The 8,372-nt window shown below is 38.4% G+C and overlaps 1 protein-coding gene and 1 long non-coding RNA gene across 2 annotated transcripts in view; one reads left to right on the plus strand and one right to left on the minus strand.

Annotated features, from left to right (window-relative positions):
- NKAIN3 (sodium/potassium transporting ATPase interacting 3) overlaps positions 1–8,372 on the plus strand; it is a 453,115-nt gene that overhangs the window by 289,600 nt on the left and 155,143 nt on the right. The gene's annotated exons all lie outside the window — the stretch shown is intronic.
- On the minus strand, positions 4,691–6,692 carry LOC102485347 (uncharacterized). Its single transcript, XR_337658.3, has 3 exons — positions 6,416–6,692; positions 5,737–5,829; positions 4,691–4,894 (listed from the first exon to the last, which is right to left on the minus strand). It is a non-coding gene; the product is annotated as an uncharacterized LOC102485347 (long non-coding RNA).

Consider the following 8,372-nt stretch of genomic DNA (forward strand, 5'->3'; position numbering starts at 1 on the left):
ACACAAGTATTCATCCATCCATCCGTCCATCCATCCATCCACCCACACTTTTAGCAGTTTCTGTGTGTATGTAATAATGCAGTTGACCAGAATTTACTTTACACCATTTCTATCAAAATTTCTAGAAAGTGAAGTGCAGTAGTTTGCATATTAATCAAATTCTAAAGGTGATTCTGGCCCTCAGATGTGTCTGCACCCTGCTTGTTTAGAGGCTGTAATTAAGCTATTTTTTGTTCGTCTGTTTATATTTTTACCATAAGGCACATATGCTCACCAGAGAGACAAAGACAGGCAGAGAAAGAGAGTGAGAAATGACCCCCGAGGGGAGATGGCCATAGCACAATCCCTTCTCTTCCATTCTTCTCTCAAATCAATATTATATAACTGCACTTTGACCACATCAGCAAGTCCCTTTATTTTTGGTTGAAATTGCTATTTATTAATTACATCCTCAAATAGTGTGTGTGTGTGTGTGTGTGTGTGTGTGTGTGTAAAATGATCCAAACCCTGAAATTGATGATTCCTTAGAAATTTGTTGAATATCCAGATCTCAACTAAACCTCAAGCCTTTTCAAAGACCATTTCAAAAGTGTGTCGACTTAGCCATCAAAATGACTATCTTTGGGGCCAGCAGATGGAATAGTGCTTGTGGCGCTGGACTCCCATGTGGCCGACCATGGTTTGAGTCCCAAACCTGGTGGCTTAAAACTCATGCCAGGCACATGTGCATGCAGGCCCAAAATCCTGAGAGGAGAACTGATAAGAAAGGATTGTGGCATAGCCATCCCTCCAGGGGGTTGGTTTCTTACTTTCTCTTTTTCTCTCTCTATGTCTCCCTGAGCATGCATGCCCTATACCAAAAATCTCTCTTGAAAAAAAAAAAAAAAGTAAATTGTTTTAATTGCTCATTTTTGGTTTGAGCCTCACCCAGTGAGATGTTCCTGGTAATGGACAACAGGTACTGACCTCCATCTCTGCAGAGTGGAGAGTGCTGCTCAATTTAGCTAGCTGAGTATATTTTCCCACTATCCACATGAGGCTCAGCCTTTTTCTAAGGCAGAGAGCTGATCTGCATTCTTCACAGGAAAGCCACTGACCACTAGAGATCTAGATTTGTGGAGAATATGTTATCATAGCAGTAAAATCTCAAGGAATCGGTTGAGAGAAGGGCTGCAGGTCCAGCGTATCTGGTATTGTGCAGAGAAACAAGTGTACACCGGATATTAAGCCCTGTGTAATTCAATTTGGCAGAAAGGAAGTGTGATTTTTATGATAAGCAAATACTAGTTCTTATTTCATACATGTATGCATGCATGCACGACACTCACAAGCATCGAACCTGTGAACAATTTAAAGACATCACTCTGGAAAGACTCACTATGAACACAGGCCATTAGTACTTTCAGTGTGATTTTATCCTGATGTGCTGGTCCTCTCAGAAAAGGAATTTATCTCCTAAGTCATTTGAGACTTTTTAAAGAGAGAATGGAGTGCTCGCTGATGCAGTTTACTTAGAGAATGATAGCTCCACTATGATGTAACGGATTGGATGAAAATATCTTCTATCTATTGTTTCTTCTGTATTTTTCACTTGACATGATCTTTATTTTATTCTCTGGAAAAGACAGAATGTTTTCTTTCAGAAAGGAGCCCTCTTTAGGAGGTTCAATGCTCTTTTCTCCCAGTTCTGTTATCAGAAATCACTTTTATAGCTCTGCAATAGCTTGACAAATGGATTTTCCAGGCCCTAAAAGTTAAATAAAGGAGCCCTCTTGCCCACCTCAAGTTTAAGAAAACACAATTTACAAATAACAAATGGTGATAATCAGTATAATATACCCCTTAGACATAGATAAATCTAGTACCAGGCAATTTTAGGAAATCTGTAGACATGTAAGTTAAAAGGTTCTATCAAAATCTGGCAGACCAGGACCAGTTAAACAGTCTTGGGAAAGACAGGTCAACCTTTTTATACTTGTGATAAAGGATTCAAAATGGATCTTGATCACTTCTGCTTCCTGCCAGACAGTGAACTCCCCCGGCTCTCACTGTCTTGCTTGTTTTCTTATGTCTGGCAGAGTGTCTGGTACAGGATGAACTTAAATATCCATGGGATGAATGAATGAACATGGAGATGAATGAAAAGATTGTAAAGTGAGTAGCAATGTCTCAAGAAGTTCAGCCACCTTACGGGTTGAATTAAATCCCCCTAAAAATCCATATGTTGAAGTCCTAACCCCAAGTGCCTCAGAATGCAAACTTATTTGGAAATAAGTTGCTACAGATATAACTAGTTAAGATGAGGTCATACTGGAGTAGGGTGGGACCCCAATCTCATATAACTAGTGTCATTATAAAACAGAAGAATTTGGAGACAGAGCTATACACATGGAAGAAAGCTACACAAAGAATGAAATTTGCTGCCACAAATTAAGGAAGTGCCAGGGGTTAAGGGAGGCTTAGATTCTTCCCCTAGTGACTTTAGAGGAAGAGACAGAGAGAAAGGGAGGGGGGGGAAGCAACCCCCAGTAGAGTGTGGTCACACAGAAATCCCTTCTTTCCCATTTCTCAGCCTTGTCTGGGTTTGGGGTATACACATGTATACACACACACACACACACTGTATTTTTCAAAGCACTGAGGCCAGTAGTGAACTACCATCAGCCATGTGGGATACTGCTCCCTTAACAAGTAAGCTATGGGACCATCCCTTATGCTTTTTTCTTGCTTCCTATCTTCTCCTTCTTGTGTGACTGATCATTTTTCTTCTCTATTCTCTTCACTCCCCTTCTGCTAATTAAAGAGCTATGTATCTATGTTAGTTCTTCCAATGCTTACTATTGTGTGTGTGTGTATATATATATATATATATATATATATATATATGCACACACTTGATTTTTAATGTATATATATATATATATACTTGATTTTTAATGTATGTATGTGTGTGTGTGTATATATATATATATGTATACACTTGATTATTAATGTTTAAACCTGATTTGTATTGTTAACTTCTTTTGACCACAATATGAGTGTTGTAACTCTTAAGTTCCAATAATCCTTCATTTATTCTCCAAGTTAATTTTGTCTAGTTTTTAGGCCCACCTTATTTATAATGAGCACAACTTAGGAACTGTTTTAATAGCAAGTATGTGCTCTGATTTGTCCATATGTTTGTCCATATCTTCCACCAATGGTGCTTCTCACATGCCACTTCTGTTCTGGGTTCAATTTCCTTGTTCTAAAAGCACAGACTTTAGTAGTTTTTAACCAAACAATTGTAAACTCTAGCAGTTCTTTGTGGTCTGAATGTGTTATGTAAGTCTCATTCTCAAACAGTAATTTAGTTTAATAGTTATTCTAGGGTGGAGCCAGCAGATGACATAGTGTTTATGTTGCTGGACTCCAACATTGCTGAGAGTTCAAGTTCCAGACCCAATGGCTTGAAAATCATGCTGGGTGCATGTGGGTGCATGCCCAAGATCCCAGGAGGAGAAAGGAGAAGTGATTGTGGTGTGGCCATCTCCGTAATTGGGAGGATTACTCACTTTCTTTCAAACTGTCTCTGTCTCTCTGTGGAAAGTACCAGCACCCTATGGCAAAACCTCCAAAAAAAAATAAAGGAGTGTGACCAGTAGTTAGCATAATGGCTATGTCGGTGACCTCCCATGTAGTTGACCATGGTTCGAGTCCTGGACCCAGTGGCTTAAACTCACGCCAGGGGTGTGTGCATGCGTGCCCAAGATCCCGAGAGGAGAATGGAGGAGAAGGGATTGCAGAGTGGCCATCCCCCCTGGGGGGTGATTTCTCACTTTCTGTCTATCTCTCTCTCTCTTTCTGGCGAGTGCACATGCCCTGTAGCAAAAACCTCTCAAAAAAAAAAAATATTCTAGGTCAACAGCTATTTTCCTCAGTATATCTTCTGCTGTATCTATTAATGCAATTTGATGTTATTTTTTTCTTTTTTCTATTCTTCTTTCTATTTTTTTAGATGCAATCTGATATTACTAATTGCATTACTTCAGTAAGCATTCCCAAAATCAAGTTTGTGTGAAAAAAAAAAAAAAATCGAACTGGGGCCAGCACAGCTTGGTGGTTGAGGTGCTGGACTCCTACATGGCCAACCGTGGTTTAGGTCCCGGACCTATAGGCTTGCTTTCTCACTTTCCCTCTCTCTTTCTGGTAGGCACATGTGCCCTTTAGACAATTTAAAAATAATAATAAATAAACAAGTAATTCATAAAACAAAAATTGACCTGAAATTTTCATGAGAAACGTGCTAAATTCATTGCCTTTTAAGGCTGAGTAGTAGTCCATTGTCTGTAAATATCACATTGTCTCGATTCATTTATAGGTTGTTAGGCACTTATGTGGATTCCATATCCTAGCTATCGTGAATTAAATGCCTAGTAGAGACAAAAAGTTTCATAAATTTAACCTATTAATTCTCAGGAAATAATTTTTAATAGTTCCATATTTTACAGGTAAATCGAAGTTCAGGGTGAGCAAATAATTTATTCTCGAATTCGTTGCTGGGAAATAGCACTCCTGGTATACAAACCTAGGTCTTCTAGTTCCAAATACAGTGTAGCTGCCCCTAGAGTCAGTATCATTTATTTTTATCCCCTCATTTATTTATATGAGACAGTGAGATACTATTAATTAAGACACAGAGACTTGGGTCACTCTCATTTAATAATCACATAATTTATAACAGAGTTTTCCTCACAGGATCCAAGGTGACAGGCAAACCAGTGTGCCCTCTGCTACATAGAACATCACTCTGCTACTTAGAAAGCTGAGAGGTGGGGGCTCAGCTGCTTGCTTGGGTAAACAGGTTCACAAGTTTTAGATTCAGGGTAGGTTCTCTCAGCCACATGCTAAGAAACTGAAAAACAGCAAAATTGAAAAATAAATGACCTTTGAAATACAGAAGAGCCTTTACTCTGGAGAAAAATGTAATTCCATTTTCAGGCACATTCCACTTCTTTTATGATTTGAGGATATCACAAGGCATGCCAGCAAGTCTAATGGGATATATTTGGAGGAGCAGGTCATTTCTGGGGTAGATTTTTTTATTTATTTATAGCATGCAAGCATGGCAATTATAGGGACTAAATTACAATCTGGAGCCTGAATCCAATTAAGCTTTGAGAACACCAAATCATTTAGGCTCCATGGGCTAAAGTTTTCTCACTTATAAAATATAGAACTTGAGGTCTGGGAACTGAGATATTGCTTGGGAGGCTGCTCTTGCTTCCTTGCTCCTGGCACCACTGAAAGTGCAAGCTGGAGAAAGAGCAGACTGCAATATGACCAGAAGCTGGGAGCACCCCCTAAGAAAAGAGTGAGGTGACTGAGGAGAGCTGATTGCAGAGGCCTATGGGATTTAAGCACCAGAACCAGAGGCTGAGACACATCAGAGGGAGAGGCATAAGCAGTGACATTGTCCAATTGGAGGAGAAGGTGCAAGAGAGCTGACTAGAAATATCCATGTTAGTATCTTTCTGGGGTGGGCAGGGGTGAGGGGAGTACAATAAGTGCTCCAGGAATGAGGCAAGGCAGACAAAGTACAGGAAAAATACAGGCATCTTTGGAACACATAATTTCTATTATAAATATAAAGAGAGTCAACTGTCTGACGCATGAAGTTCCAGAGCACCTCCCACCCTCATATTCTCTCTGGGGGAGAAAAGAAGAGAAATTCTCCTCTGAAACTCTGAACCTCACCTGAAAGACACAGCTCCTTTCCAGTTTCTTCTGTACCACTTTGCAAAGGGCACACTTGAGAGCTAGAGAAGGCATTCCCCCAGCATCACATATCTATTTGAAAAATGAGGAAAAAGTGAGTATTCTACCAAATGCCTAAAACTCAATGCAGAGACACAAGAATTATGAAGACAAGAAAATATTTCCTCCCAAAATGATCACAATAATACCTCACCAATGATGGATATAACACAGAAGATCACAGAAATGTCAAATAATGAATTCAGAATATTCATCATGACAAAACTTAATGAGATGCAAGAGAAAAGACAATCAGCTCCATGAAGAGAGAAAATCATTCTCCGACATGAAAGAGGAACTCTGTGAAGAGATAGACATCCTAAAAAGAATAATATGTGAACATAAAGAATATAATGCAGGAAATTAAAATCTCTCTCAAAAGTATCAAAAGCAGATTAGACCATGAGAACAAAGAATCTCGGAACTTGTAACTAAAATCTCTGATTTAGTCCAAACCACCAAAAAGAATGAAAAAAAATTATTAAAAATGAGGACAACATACAGGAAATTTTAGACACCATGAAGTGGCTGAATATCTGCATAATGAGTATTCCAGAAGACAAATAGGCAAGTAAAGACATAGAAAATCTCTTTCACGAAATACTGTAAGAAAACTTACCAGATCTAGAGAGAGATACAGACATCCAGATCCAGGAAATACAAAGAACACCAAATATATTCAACATAAGAAGATCATCTCCAAGTCACATCATGGCCAAACTGGCAAAAGTCAAGGACAAGAATGATATTATAAAAATGGCAGGATAAAAACGTCAAGTTACTTACAAAGAACACCCCATCAGACTAATCTCAGACCTCTCAATGGCAACAATGCAGGCAAGGAAGGAATGGGAAAACATTTAAAACTGTAAAAGAAAAAAAAAATCAGCCAAGAATATTATGCTTGCCAATGTTATCCTTCAAATGGGCAGAAGAAATAAAATTCTTTCCAGATAAACAAAAACTGAAAGAATTGTCCAACACTAAACCAGCTCTTCAAAAAATAAAGAAAATACTACATTGAGAAAACAAAAGGGAGACTAATAGAAATAAGAGAATACAACACAACTAATAAAATGACTAGCAAAATGGTAAGGTTAAGTCCACAAATACTGATAATAAAGTTGAATGTTAATAGATTAAATTCCCCAATTAAAAGACAAAGACTGCCTTAATGTCTAACAAACAAAAAACAGAAACAGGAGCCTTCTGTAGTCTACTTACAAGAAACTTATCTCAATGACAAAGACATACATAGATTGAAAGTGAAAGACTGGAAAAAGTAATTTCATGCAAATAGAAACCAAAAGCAGGCTGGAGACAAATACTGTTATCTGACAGTATTTGCTATTTGTCAGATATTTCTGACAAAATAGACTTCAAGATAAAAACTATAAAAACAGAGAAATAAGAATACTTATAGTATAATAGTATTATAGTATAATGGTACCAAATGAATTAATTCATCAAGAAATGTAACAGTTGTAATTATTTGGGCACACTGTTAACAGGAGCACCCAAATACATAAAATAAAGACTGCTAGATTTAAAGAGAGCAAGGTCAACTGCAACACAACACACTAATTATTGTGTGTTTCAACACATTATTGTCACCACTGGACAAGTGGCCTAAACAAAAAGTAAACAAAGAGACCAAGGAACTAAATGATAACATAAACTAAATGAACCTTATGGATATTTATACAAATCTTAACCTTGAAATACTAAGTATACATTTTCTCAACCCCAAATGAAACATTTCCAAAGATTGACCACATAATAGAGACAGCTCCAGGGCAAGTGAGAGCCGGACGGGCACTGGGCAACTCTGTGCCTCGTGGAGGAAAGATAACTAAACATGGGCAAAGGAGATCCTAAGAAGCCAAGAGGCTAAATGTCATCATATGCATTCTTTGTGCAAACTTGCTGGGAGGAGCACAAGAAGAAGCACCCAGATGCTTCAGTCAACTTCTCAGAGTTTTCTAAGAAGTGCTCAGAGAGGTGGAAGACCATGTCTGCTAAAGAGAAAGGAAAACCTATATCCCTCCTAAAGGGGAAACAAAAAAGAAGTTCAAGGATCCCAATGCACCCAAGATGCCTCCTTTGGCCTTTTGTTCTGTTCTGAATATTGCCCAAAAATCAAAGGAGAACATCCTGGCCTATCCATTGGTGATGTTGCAAAGGAACTGGGAGAGATGTGGAATAACACTGCTGCAGGTGATACACAGCCTTATGAAAAGAAGGCTGCTAAGCTGAAGGAAAAATGCGAAAAGGATATTGCTGCATACCGAGCTAAAGGAAAGCCTGATGAAGCAAAAAAGGGAGTTGTCAAGGCTGAAAAGAGCAAGAAAAAGGAGGAGGAGGAGGAAGACGAGGAAGAAGAAGAAGATGAGGAAGAAGAGGAAGATGAAGAGGATGAAGATGAAGAAGAAGATGATGATGATGAATAAGTTGGTTCTAGCGCAGTTTTTTTTTTCCCTTGTCTATAAAGCATTTAACCCCCCTGTACACAACTCACTCCTTTCAAAAAAAAAAAAAATTGAAATGTAAGGCTGTGTAAGATTTGTTTTTAAACT

Source organism: Tupaia chinensis, unplaced genomic scaffold, assembly GCF_000334495.1.
Source record: "Tupaia chinensis unplaced genomic scaffold, TupChi_1.0 Scaffold148698_1, whole genome shotgun sequence".
NCBI classification, from domain to species: domain Eukaryota; kingdom Metazoa; phylum Chordata; class Mammalia; order Scandentia; family Tupaiidae; genus Tupaia; species Tupaia belangeri.